The sequence below is a fragment of the Phoca vitulina genome, unplaced genomic scaffold (assembly GCF_004348235.1).
Source record: "Phoca vitulina isolate PV1807 unplaced genomic scaffold, GSC_HSeal_1.0 scaffold17, whole genome shotgun sequence".
Lineage (NCBI taxonomy): Eukaryota > Metazoa > Chordata > Mammalia > Carnivora > Phocidae > Phoca > Phoca vitulina.
The window spans coordinates 25,232,875-25,245,013 of NW_022589720.1; the positions used below are offsets into that span (position 1 = coordinate 25,232,875).

The 12,139-nt window shown below is 36.3% G+C and overlaps 1 protein-coding gene and 1 pseudogene across 3 annotated transcripts in view; one reads left to right on the top strand and one right to left on the bottom strand.

The window, feature by feature from the left end:
• The window catches only part of ZFR (zinc finger RNA binding protein), an 82,269-nt gene that overhangs the window by 8,211 nt on the left and 61,919 nt on the right, over positions 1 to 12,139 (bottom strand). The window lies entirely within an intron of this gene.
• LOC116639214 lies at positions 1,932 to 2,773 on the top strand (annotated as a pseudogene).

Below are 12,139 nucleotides of genomic sequence, written 5' to 3' on the forward strand. Positions count from 1 at the left end.
TACCTTAGTGAGAACCCACTTTTAGTTGTGTGCCTAAGAAGCTTATGGATGTAATCTGAGGTAAAAACCATATCCACCTATTCACCCCAAGGTCATCTCGCAGATCTTTTAAATAGGAATAACTCTGAAAAGTTTGGACATGTGGAGACTGCATTTCCAAACAAATTAGGAATAAATTATAAGAGATGGAAATTTAAAGAGACAGTATATATTAACAGCTACAAAAATGATAGCTGAGCAGCATGAGATTGAAAACAAAAATGAAAAAAATGTAAATCACAATGAAAAAAATTAAGATAATTCAGTTTATTCAGTAGAAGAATGCAGGGAGATGCTCAAGACTTTTATTTATTTAAAAAAGGATTTTCATTTAAAAATTTTTAGTATTTTAAGGAATCAGCTTCAGTTACTCAGATAATTCAATGAATGTATAATGAATCTCTCTCTTTTTAGACAAAGTATTATTTTAAGATGTCTAATAGACTGTGAAATCCTTACGGATAAGATCAATGTCATTTATTTTGAGCTCCTGTGCCTAGTGTAATGGCCAACATATAGGAAACAATATGCTTAGGAAACAAAATACTTTTGAAAATAATACTGCTCATAAGAGAAATTAAGGGTAATATTTATCAAAATTATTGATGCTATGCTTAAAATACAAAGCTGAGTCCTAAAATATGCAACTTTCACAAATATAGTTGACCCTTGAATAACATGGGTTTGATCTGTATGGGTCTACTTACATGTGGATTTTTTTCAATAAATATATCAGAAAATTTTTTGGACATCTGTGACAATTTGAAAAGACAGATGAACCACATAGCCTTGAAATGTCAAAAGAATTTAAGAAAAAGATAAAACTATAGGAATACAGGATATAGGGGTGCCTGGGTGGCTCAGTTAGTTAAGCATCCAACTTGATTTCGGTTCAGGTCATGATCTCAGGGTTGTGAAATCGAGCCCCATGTTGGGCTCTGCACTAGGTGTGGAGCCTGCTTAAGATTCTCTCTCCCTCTGCCCGACCCTCCCCACTCTTAGGGAAAAAAAAAAAATGAATACAGGATTTAATACATGTAACATACAAAGTGTATTAACTGACTGTGTTATTGGTAATGCTTCCAGTAAAGAGCAGGCTATTAGTAGTTAAAATTTTGGGGGGGGGTCAAAAGTTATACATGAATTCTGAACTGTGTGGGGATTGGTGTCTCTAACCCCTCCATTGTTCAAGGGTCAATTGTAACTCAAACTTTTACTAAGTACTTTTAGAGAATGCTAAGAGAAAATTAAGTATTAAATAATCAGCTATAATCTTGGTATGTCAAGATATAGGATGTGTTCCAAGTAATTCAAAGCTTTAACAAAATCTGCTTACTAATTGATCTTAAGAAATGAGAACTTATTAATTAATTTATTTTTTTAAAAGATTTTATTTGACAGAGCAAGAGAGTACAAGCAGGGGGAGCAGCAACAGGAGAGGGAGAAGCAGGCTCCGCCCTGAGCCACCCACGTGCTCTAAAAAATGAGAATTTATGATTTATACTTGCATATAAAGGTAGAAACTAAAAACCAAGAAAGAAAGAAATTTATGGAAAACCAAAAGTCAGTGTATCAACACACAATAAAACTAAGTCCACTATCTGCCTTCTGAGATCATTTGCTATGAAGTGAGCAATTTAAAAATACTGATTTTCTACAGAACATAGCTGTTTGCCAAGCAGATGTCTGTAAGTTAGGATAGCAACGAAAGTAGAATGCACGTGGTTTATAAGCTCTGAAATGTATGCAAAGTAAAAGAACAACATCAAAGATGAACACAATCGAATCAGACAAACAATATTTAGGCTGTTATAAAGGATCTTGGTAGCTTAAGTTATTTAGAGAAAAGCTCTCCATATTATTTGAAATCTAGGATTGCAGTATTTGCTTAAAAAACCACTCATGGGTCCCCTGGTGTGAAATTCCAGATTTCCCTGGGTCTTCTGGTAGGAGCCACGATCAACTGTGCTGGTAACATGGGAACCAAAAATCTGTGTATCCCCTATGAAGGGGACCAAGGGATGACTGAACAGACTTCCTGCCGCTGCTGTAGGTGAAACGGTGATGGCTACAGTGAAGAAAGACAAACCAGAGCTCAGAAAGAAGGTACTTGGGGCAGTGGTAATTCATTAATGTACGTCATACAGGAGAAAAGAAGGTGTGTATCTCTATTTTGAAAATTATGCAAGGGTCATAATAAACAATAAAGGCAAAATGAAAGGTTCTGCTATCACAGGACCAGCTGCAAAAGGGTGTGCAGACTTGTGGCCCAGGATTTCATTCAGTGCTGGCAGGATTGCATGATTCTTTGGTGTATTTGTTAAAAAAATAAATAAAAAAAAATTATTTGTGCCCTCCTTACCCCACCATTCATGAAGCCTGTTTTTCCTTCTCACCTCTAGTAGTAGTAAAAATGCTTACTATGTGGCAAGCTACATGCTAAGCACTTTAAATGCATGATTTCATTTAATTCTCATAACTGGATGCTATTATACCCTAATTTTAAAGGATGGGGGGGTGGGGGCAACAACTTAAACAGGTTGTCCAAGGTTATACAGCTAAAACGTAAAAATTAGGCTGGGATTTGAACCCAGGTCTGATTTAAAATCTATTTTTATTTTTTAAAAAACCACAACTGTATTTCAAGAAATATCCCTTATCAATGGGTGATCCAGACTGATAACTAGTTACCTTGCATATTAGTTCTTTTTTTTTTTTTTCCTTAAGATTTTATTTTTAGGGGCGCCTGGGTGGCTCAGTTGTTAGGTGCCTTCTCTTTGGCTCGGGTCATGATGGGATCAAGCCCCGCATCGGGCTCCCTGCTCGGCAGGAAGCCTGCTTCTCCCTCACCCACTCCCCCTGCTTGTGTTCCTGCTCTGTCTCTCTCTGTCAAATAAATAAATAAATAAATAAAATCTTAAAAAAAAAAAAAAAAGATTTTATTTTTAAGTAATCTCTATACCCAACGTGGGGCTCAAACTCACTACATGAGATCAAGAGTCGCGTGCTCCACTGACTGAGCCAGCCAGGCGCCCCACTGACTAAAAATACACCTTAAGAGACTGTGGTAACACAAATACTTTCATTTGGTGGCAGTATAAACAGGTAAAACCTTTTTTATCATACAACTGACAAATTCAAAAATTTACAATAGGGTTATTATACTTAATGAAAGCACAAAAAGAGGCACCTGCGTGGCTCAGTCAGTTAAGCATCTGCCTTTGGCTAGGGTCATGATCCCAGGGTCCTGCGACTGAGCCCTGCATCAGGCTCCTGGCTCAACAGGGAGTCTGCTTCTCCTTCTCCCTCTGCCCCTCCCCCCCCACTCCTGGCTCACTCGCACGCCCTCTCTCTCCAAAGAATAAATAAATAAATAAACAAATGAATAAACAAATAAATAAAATCTTAAAAAAATTAAAGCACAGAAGATATCTAACACTAGAAAGTTTGGTTAAATAATAAAAAATAATAGTAATTATCCCCTTCATTATAGCTAATACTGAGCGCTTATTATATACTAAGCATTAACCAATTTAAATCATCACAATCACCTTTTGAGGACAGATATGACTATTATTCCTATTTTACAGATGAAGATATTTATATTAATAAAATAGGGTTTTATGAATATCATTACAATAAGCAACTGTACACACAAAAACCATTTCTACATTCCAGCTGATATAGGTTAATATTGATACATGTATGACAGACTTCCATTCCTAAGTCCATGTGTAGGATGTTCTATTTTTATATTATATTTATGCATAGCACCTTATTTCATACTCAAAAATTCTTGGTAAAAACTGTCACGTCTTGTGGGAAAAAGATTTTTACAGTTTTTGGTGATTCAGAAGTGCATGAACTTTTTTTTTTTTTTTTTTAAAGATTTTATTTATTTATTTGACAGAGAGAGACAGCAAGAGAGGGAACACAAGCAGGCAGAGTGGGAGAGGGAGAAGCAGGCTTCCCATGGAGCAGGGAGACCGATGCAGGGCTCGATCCCAGGACCCTGGGCCCATGACCCGAGCCGAAGGCAGACGCTTAACGACTGAGCCACCCAGGCGCCCCAGTGCGTGAACTTTTAAGTAGATGTTTTTTGTTGGGGGTAACTAAGTGTTGCACATATGTTATTTTTAAGCTAAAGTGAATGAGAGGATACACTTCAAGTATAATTTGTGGATTCTTTTGCAAGCTAAGACAATGGTTAGTTCTTTGCCCTGAATGTCAGTGTCCTATCATTTAAAAACTTCACTGGTTCTAAAAGTGACAGACAGGGGGCACCTGGCTGGCTCAGTCAGTAGAGCATGAGACTCTTGATCTCAGAGTCTCGAGTTCGAGCCCCATGTTGGGTAAAGAGATTACTATCCACCCCCCCCCCCAAAAAAAAAAAAAGGTGACAGGAACTCTGTTACTACAAGCTACCATCATTAAAATCTAAATTACTTATATTCTTAAAAACAAAAACAAAAAAAAGAAATATGTAGGAAGAAATACTGAATCACATATTTCAACAGCTATTTGTGCACAAAGTAGAATTATGGTAGTTCTCTCAGCCTCTTTGAGAACTGTCCGTTTACATTTGACAGATCATTCTTTTTTTAAACAGCAAGGTAAAATTCACGTAATATAAAATTAAGTACTTTAAAGTGAATAATTCAGTGGCATTTAGTACATTCACTATGTTGTACAACGACCACTTCTTATCTAATTCAAAACATTGCCATAATTCCAGAATAAAACCCCTTAACCCATTAAGAAGTTTCTTCCATTCCCTCTTTTCCTCAAGTCTCTGGCAACCCACCAATTTGCATTCTGTCTGTATGAATTTATTATGGATATTTCACACAAATGCAATCATATAATGTGACCTTTGTGTTTGGCTTTCTTAATGTAATGTTTTGGAGGTTCGTCCATGTTGTTACAGATCATTCTTTTTTGTAAAATATTCCTTACTCTATACTGTTCAGAAATGAAACATATAATGAACATCAAAAAATTAAGTATATACCCTTTGTAAATTATAGCAGGTATACCATTCCAAAGGAGGTTTAGATACTATGTAGCAATTCTGATGTTAGACCAATTTGACAAGAATTCTACCTGTATTTTCTTTACTTCATTACCATGGGTTCAAGACAAAAGAACTAATTTGAGGGCAGAGTACCATTTTCAGTACTCACTGCAGTGGTGAAGGAAAGCCTAAGAGTAGGCACCATTACTTATTTACTCAAAGTAAATAATCTGAATGCTAAATAAAACTGAAAATAATAAAGTTCGTAAGAATTTCACATTTCTTTTATGAAAATCAAGAAACTTTACTCTTGGGGCTGCTGGGTGGCTCAGTCTGTTATGCATCTACCTTTGGCTCAGGTCATGATCCTGGAGTCCCAGGATCGTGCCCTGCATCAGGCTTCCTGCTCAGTGGGGAGTCTGCTTCTCCCTCTCCGCCCCCCCCCCCCCCCCCCCCCGCCGCTCATTCTCTCTCTCACACAAATAAATAAATGAATAAATAAATAAGTAAATTAAATCTTTAAAACACAAATGTTATCTCTGCGAAAGGTGATAGTATAAAGCTTAATTTCACGATTTCTTGCCCCAACACATAATTAATAAACAGTTACAACACACCCAAGCAAAAATTTAACAGTTTCAACCAAAAACAGAGGAAAAGGTCAGTGAAAGAATCTTTCCAAGGAATTGAGTGCCTTAGGCAACTTTCTCCATGGAGCTCCTAACTTGGTTCTCTAGAGGGAAGATGGGGGTAGGGCTGGCAGTTGAGTGAAAAAAATCCAAAAAATTTCATCAATTACTTCCCAACTAAGAGAGATAGATAGAACAAGTCATACTGAAGGCAGCGGCAGAAAAAGAAATTTTCCTAAATGTAAATACCCCTTCTACCATTCCCCTCCAGAGAAAGGAAAAGAATAGAATTCACTATCCTGAAGACTCTTGCAGAAGGGAAGAAGAGAAGAACAAAAGAATCCTAGTTATCCACATCTAATTATGTCTAAACAGACATTTGGCTAATATGTAGGTAAAAGAAAAGTAAAAAAGATAAGATCTGCCGAAGAAGGAAGTGGTAGGGAAAATGTATTACCAAGGATGACTGTGCATTCTCAACAGAAGTGTCCCAAAGTGGCTTCCCATATTCCAAACACTGTTGGCTCAGGGAAATGGAAGTTGTTCCTAAAAGGGGATGGTGAATAGGGAAAAAAAAAAAAAAGAGAGAGAGCAGATTCTGCATAGGCAAAGGCTCTAGGTGCCCACCCTGGGTTTGAAAACCAAAGCGTGAAGGTGTGCCAATGGGATCTACCTCACAGAGTAGCATAGCACATTCAATCGATACATAATAGAGAGCACTGCTTATGTCTGCAACAAGGCTGGATGCAGCAAATCCATACATCTTTTGTTTAATCCTCAAAGCAGAGCTCACAGGGGAAGAAAAAGGAGAGCTATTTTAAAAAAGCATGGATGGGGCACCTGGGTGGCTCAGTCGTTAAGCATCTGCCTTCGGCTCAGGTCATGATCCCTGGGTCCTGGGACTGAGCCCAGGCTCCCTGCTCAGCAGGAAGCCTGCTTCTCCCTCTCCCACTCCCCCTGTTTGTGTTCCCTCTCTCGCTGTGTCTCTCTCTGTCAAATAAACAAATAAAATCTTAAAAAATAAAAAAATAAAAAAGCATGGATAGGTTCAAAGACAATTCTTGTTTGAATGTCAGAGCACAAAAAGATGATTTTGTAATGGAACTGACAACTAATGAGATGAAAAAACAAAAAGAAACCAGGCATGATATCTATTTGGGTGGAACATACCATGAAAAATAGAGATGAAAAATCAATTCTCTACAGACTTTGAGTGATAATGATGAGTGATCTATGTTCACTGCTTGTAACAAATGTACCTTTCTAGGGAGGAATGTTGATGGAGAGGGTGTGCATGTGTGAGAGTAGAAGATCCAAAAACTCCTCTAAAAAAAATAATGTCTATTTAAAAAATAAATTAAAAAACATGTTCTGGAAGGATCTTAGTTTAAGCTAATAAAGATATAATCAATCTGCTAATATTCTGAGTTATAAGAGAACTTGATGAGCAAAAAACCAATAAATTAAAAACTCAAAGTTGAGATGAAAAGATTACAGAGCTAACAAAGCACATTGAAATATAAAAACATTATTAGAGAATAAATAAATTATAAATAGCAAAGAAGACTAGGACATAGCTGAAAACGAAGTTACTACCAAAGAGATAATCACAGGAGACACAAGAGGAAAGGAGACAAGATTTAAAACAATTACAGGGGCGCCATGGTGGCACAATCCGTTAAGCGGCCAACTCTTGGTTTTTGCTTAGGTCGTCATATCAGGGTTGTGAGATAAAGCCCCATGTTGGGCTCCAAACTCAGGGAGGAGACTGCTTAAGACTCTCTTTCCCTCTGCCCCCTCCCCATGCGCACACTCTCTCTCTCTCAAATAAATCTTAAAAAAAAAAATAAAACAGTTACGAAGATAGAAGATATGCAGGACAAAAGCAATCCAACATAAGGATAATGGTGTCCCTAAAATACAGAATCCTATTAATCAGACATAACGGAAGATTGTTTTCTCCCCTAACTGAAAGAAAAATCAAATCTGCAGGACAAAAGGACAACAATTTCAATAAAATGCTGATATTAAACAACAGATTCCAAGACATATTTGGTTAAAGTTAATGATACGCAAAGATAAAGAATTCTTTCAATGGCCTATAAAAAAAAGTCAGGGCCAAAAAACTAGGCAGAACTTAGACTTACCAATACACAATGCTGGAAGATAGTGAAGTGAAACTAAAAATGGAGAGGGGGAAAAACTGTGACCTAACAATGTACTTCTCATTAAAGTAATGGCAATTGGCAGCGCTTCTCAAACATGACAATTTCAAAACATCTTTTGATAAAAATTATCTGATGATAAAATACAAAGGAAATGAAAAGGAAAAGCCCCAGTATAAGACCTAGTGGTTTGCACTGAACCATTTAAATATAGAATATTAAACAGAGAATATGAATACAGAAAGAAGGTAAATAGTTATTTTTAACACTTTTAAGGTTTAAAAAGCATTAAGTGTGTAAATGGCTGTTTTCTAAGTGGAATCAGCAAATATTAAGATAAGAAACAGGTTTAAATATATTTAAAAAAAAAAAAGGAACCAATGAAAGAATTACATAACAAGAAACCCAAAGAAGGATTGGGGAAGGGGAGGAAATATAAGTGAAAATTTTCTCAGCTTTTATGGGTGAGAGTTGACAGAGACTATATAAAACTGTTAATAGATGAATGAGAACATCATATAAAACCAGAAGGGCAACAACTAATTGTCACAAGGAAAAAACATTCACACACAAAAAGAACAAGGAAAGAATAAGAATTATGATAAAGCACAGAAGAAAACAAAGGAAACATAAATACACTCATACCAGGCAAATGCTCATGACAAGAAAGCTAGAGTTTCAATATTAATCAATGGACAAGGCTTATTAACTCATGACAGAAATTGTTAAACAAGGGACCCTTTATAATGGCAAAGGTCCAAATTCACAATGATGACGTAACTGTATTAAGTGTTTATGTCCAAAATTATCACTGCAACGAAACAATAAAGCACAAACTATAGGAAATAGAACAGAAATGGAAACATAATAGAAATAGCAGATTTTAATTTACTTTCATCAATCCATGGATGGATGAAGTAGACAAAAAATATGTAAGGAAAAAATACAGAAGATATGAACAAGATGATAAAGCTGAACTAAGAGGTGTATGTGAGAACACCTCTTTAAAGGTGACCATAGGAAAAAACAAAGTGCCCATAGATCATAAAAACTGTACATATTAAACTACAGAGAAACTTTAAATTCCAAAAATTATAAATAGAATACATTTATCAGATTATAATGCTATAAAAACTAGAAATTATTTACAGAAACAAATGCAACCCGTTTTCAATCACACAGAATCTAAAAATTCCCTCAAGGGGGCACCTGGGTGGCTCAGTCAGTTAAGTGTCTGATTCAGGATTTTAGCTCAGGTCATGATGTCAGGCTCATGGGATAGAGCCCTGCACTGAGCTCTGTGCTCAGCAAGGAGTCTGCTTCTGATTCCCTCTGTCCCACCATCCCTCCCCCCGTGCGCGTGCACTCTCAACTCCAAAATAAATAAATAAATCCTACAAAAAACAAAAAACAAACCAAGAGTGTACCCTTGTCTTGATGAGCACTGGGGGATGTACGGAAGTGTTAAATCACTATATTGTACACCTGAAACTAATATTATACTGCATGTTAATAACTATACTGGAAATAAAGAGTGAATGAAACAAGTATCCAACTCAAGAAGTTGGTTAGAGAACAATAAAATAAACTCAAGGAAAACAGAAAATTAGAGATGAAATTAGGATTAAAGAGGAAAATGGTAGATCTGGCAGATAAATCCAAGGAGCTGATTTTTTGGGGAAAGGAAAAAATAATATGAAAAAGTAAGCCACTGCCTAAAGAAGACTAATACTAGGAGCATTTTTAAATGTCAAAATACTAACATTCTGGTGTGTTTTGATTGTTTTTTGAAGCTGAAGGAAGGAGAAAGTAGAAATGATATATAGTGCCTATATTTTTATACATTAAAAAATTTGAAGTTAGATAATGCTTAACACATTTTTATATTAAAATATATTAAGAATTTAGTGTATTCTGACCACATACAAATAATGAAACACCCATTTGTCATTTTGCTCCTATACAGCAACTACTACTGCTGGCTAGTCTAATCAATCAAACTAAAAATTAAAAACAAACAAAATAATAATAAAGATTCTGCAAGTACTTAAAAAACCCTGAGGGGGCAACCTGGGCCGCTCAGTTGGTTAAGCCGCTGGCTCTTGGTTTCGGCTCAGGTCATCTCAGGGTCGTGGGATCAAGCCCCGCATTGGGGTGGGGTGGCAGGAGTTTGCTTCAGATTCAGATTCTCCCTCTCTCTGCCCCTCCCCTGGCTCATGTGCACGCGCTTTCTAAAATAAATAAATAAATCTTAACACCCCACCCCGCCCAAAAACCTAAAAAGAAAAACAACAAAGAACCCCAAACAAAAAAACAAAAACAAAAAACTCCCAAGACCCCAAGAGCAAAATTCTATCCTATAAAAATGTGAATATCTAGCTGAATTGGTCAATTTTTCTAGGATAATAGAAGTTACCAAAATTAAAGCAGGAGAGAGAAAAATTAGACTAATTAATCACAACAGGAAAAACTGAGAAAATGCTACCCCCTTTATTAAGAGAGATTGGGAAATAATGTCATCAAATGACAGTAGTAGTTTGATCCTACCCAAAAGCGTTTCAGAATTTAAATAAAGAACAAAAGCCTTCAAACTGTTTTTAGAGAGCTAGCGCATTATTGATTCTGAATCTGAAAGAGAACAAAAATAAAACTATAAAACTTTCTTTTATGTCACCAAGAAAATTCCTAAATAGACTATCAGCAAACAGACTATAGTTCATTAATATTATTCTTATATATGAGAATCACTCATGCAATGCAAAGATAGCTCAGTATGAGGAAATCTATTTGTATAATGAACAATATTGAACAGGTTGAAAGGAAAAAACTATACATTCAGGACAATAAACCTTGAAAGACTATCTGATAAAGTTCAATTTCCATTCCTGATTCATTTTTTTTAACCTTAAAAAATTTTTTTTAAATGTAAGCTCCACACCCAATTTAAGGCTTGAACTCACAACCCTGAGATCAAGAGTCATATGCTCTACCTACTGAGCCAGCCAGGTGCCCCTCTATTCCTGATTCAAAATTACTTAGCAAACTAGGAAAAGAATGATAATTCTAACCTGACAAAGAAGTATCTCAAATAACAGGCTAACCATCATGCTTAGTACACTGTACACCCTAGAAGCATTTTTTTTTTTTTTGCCTAGAAGTATTTCCAATACAATTAGGAACATAGAATGCATGTAAAGTATATTATTTTTTATTTCCTATTTATTCTAGAAGTATCAGTTAAATTAGAAAAAAGAAGGCAAAATATCATTTATAGGTATGATTCTAAGATTAGAAAACCCAAGAGAATCATATGAAAAAAATTATTACAAATAAAGGAATGCAGTCAGGTGGTAGGGGTTGCAAAATTAATATCCAAAGTTAACAGCTTCTATATACACAAACAAGAACCAGAAAATAGATGTGAAGGGGGGAAAAAAGCCCCTAAAAGATAAAATACCCAGGTACAAACAACCAAAACCAAAACTTAACATGCACAGAACATATTCAAATCTAAGCAGGTACATAAAATTAACTTCAGTAAACAGGACATCACATACTCTTGGCTAAGAAGAGTCAGTATAAAAGTGATGATAATTCTCCAAATGAATCTATTAATTCAATGCAGTACTACTTAAAAAAACATCACAAGAACTTTGGAGAAACTGAACAAAGTTGTAGTCAAGTTCATTTGGAAAAACAAACATAAGAAAAGCCAAAAAAGGGGCGCCTGGGTGGCTCAGTCGTTAAGCGTCTGCCTTCGGCTCAGGTCATGATCCCAGCGTCCTGGATTCGAGCCCCGCCATCGGGCTCCCTGCTCAGCGGGAAGCCTGCTTCTCCCTCTCCCACTCCCCCTGCTTGTGTTCCCTCTCTCGCTGTGTCTCTGTCAGATAAATAAATAAAATCTTTAAAAAAAAAAAAAAAAGAAAAGCCAAAAAAATTCTTCTGTGCAAGATGGTGTTTAAAAGGGGCAAAGAACAAGGAGGCAAGAATGTGATGATGAGGACAATCAGAATTTTAAAATTCTGAAGCTTCAATCGTTAAGAGTTTAGTACTACAGAAGAAAACAGACTGAGGAATCAAAGACAACTGCCGAGATGGACCCACAAAAAAGGAACTTTGGTCTAGGACAGGGTTTTTCGACCTCAGTGCTACTTTTTTTTCTTTAAAGATTTTATTTATTTATTTGACAGAAAGAGACACAGCAAGAGAGGGAACACAAGCAGGGGGAGTGGGAGAGGGAGAAGCAGGCTTCCCGCTGAGCAGGGAGCCTGATGCGGGGCTCGATCCCAGGA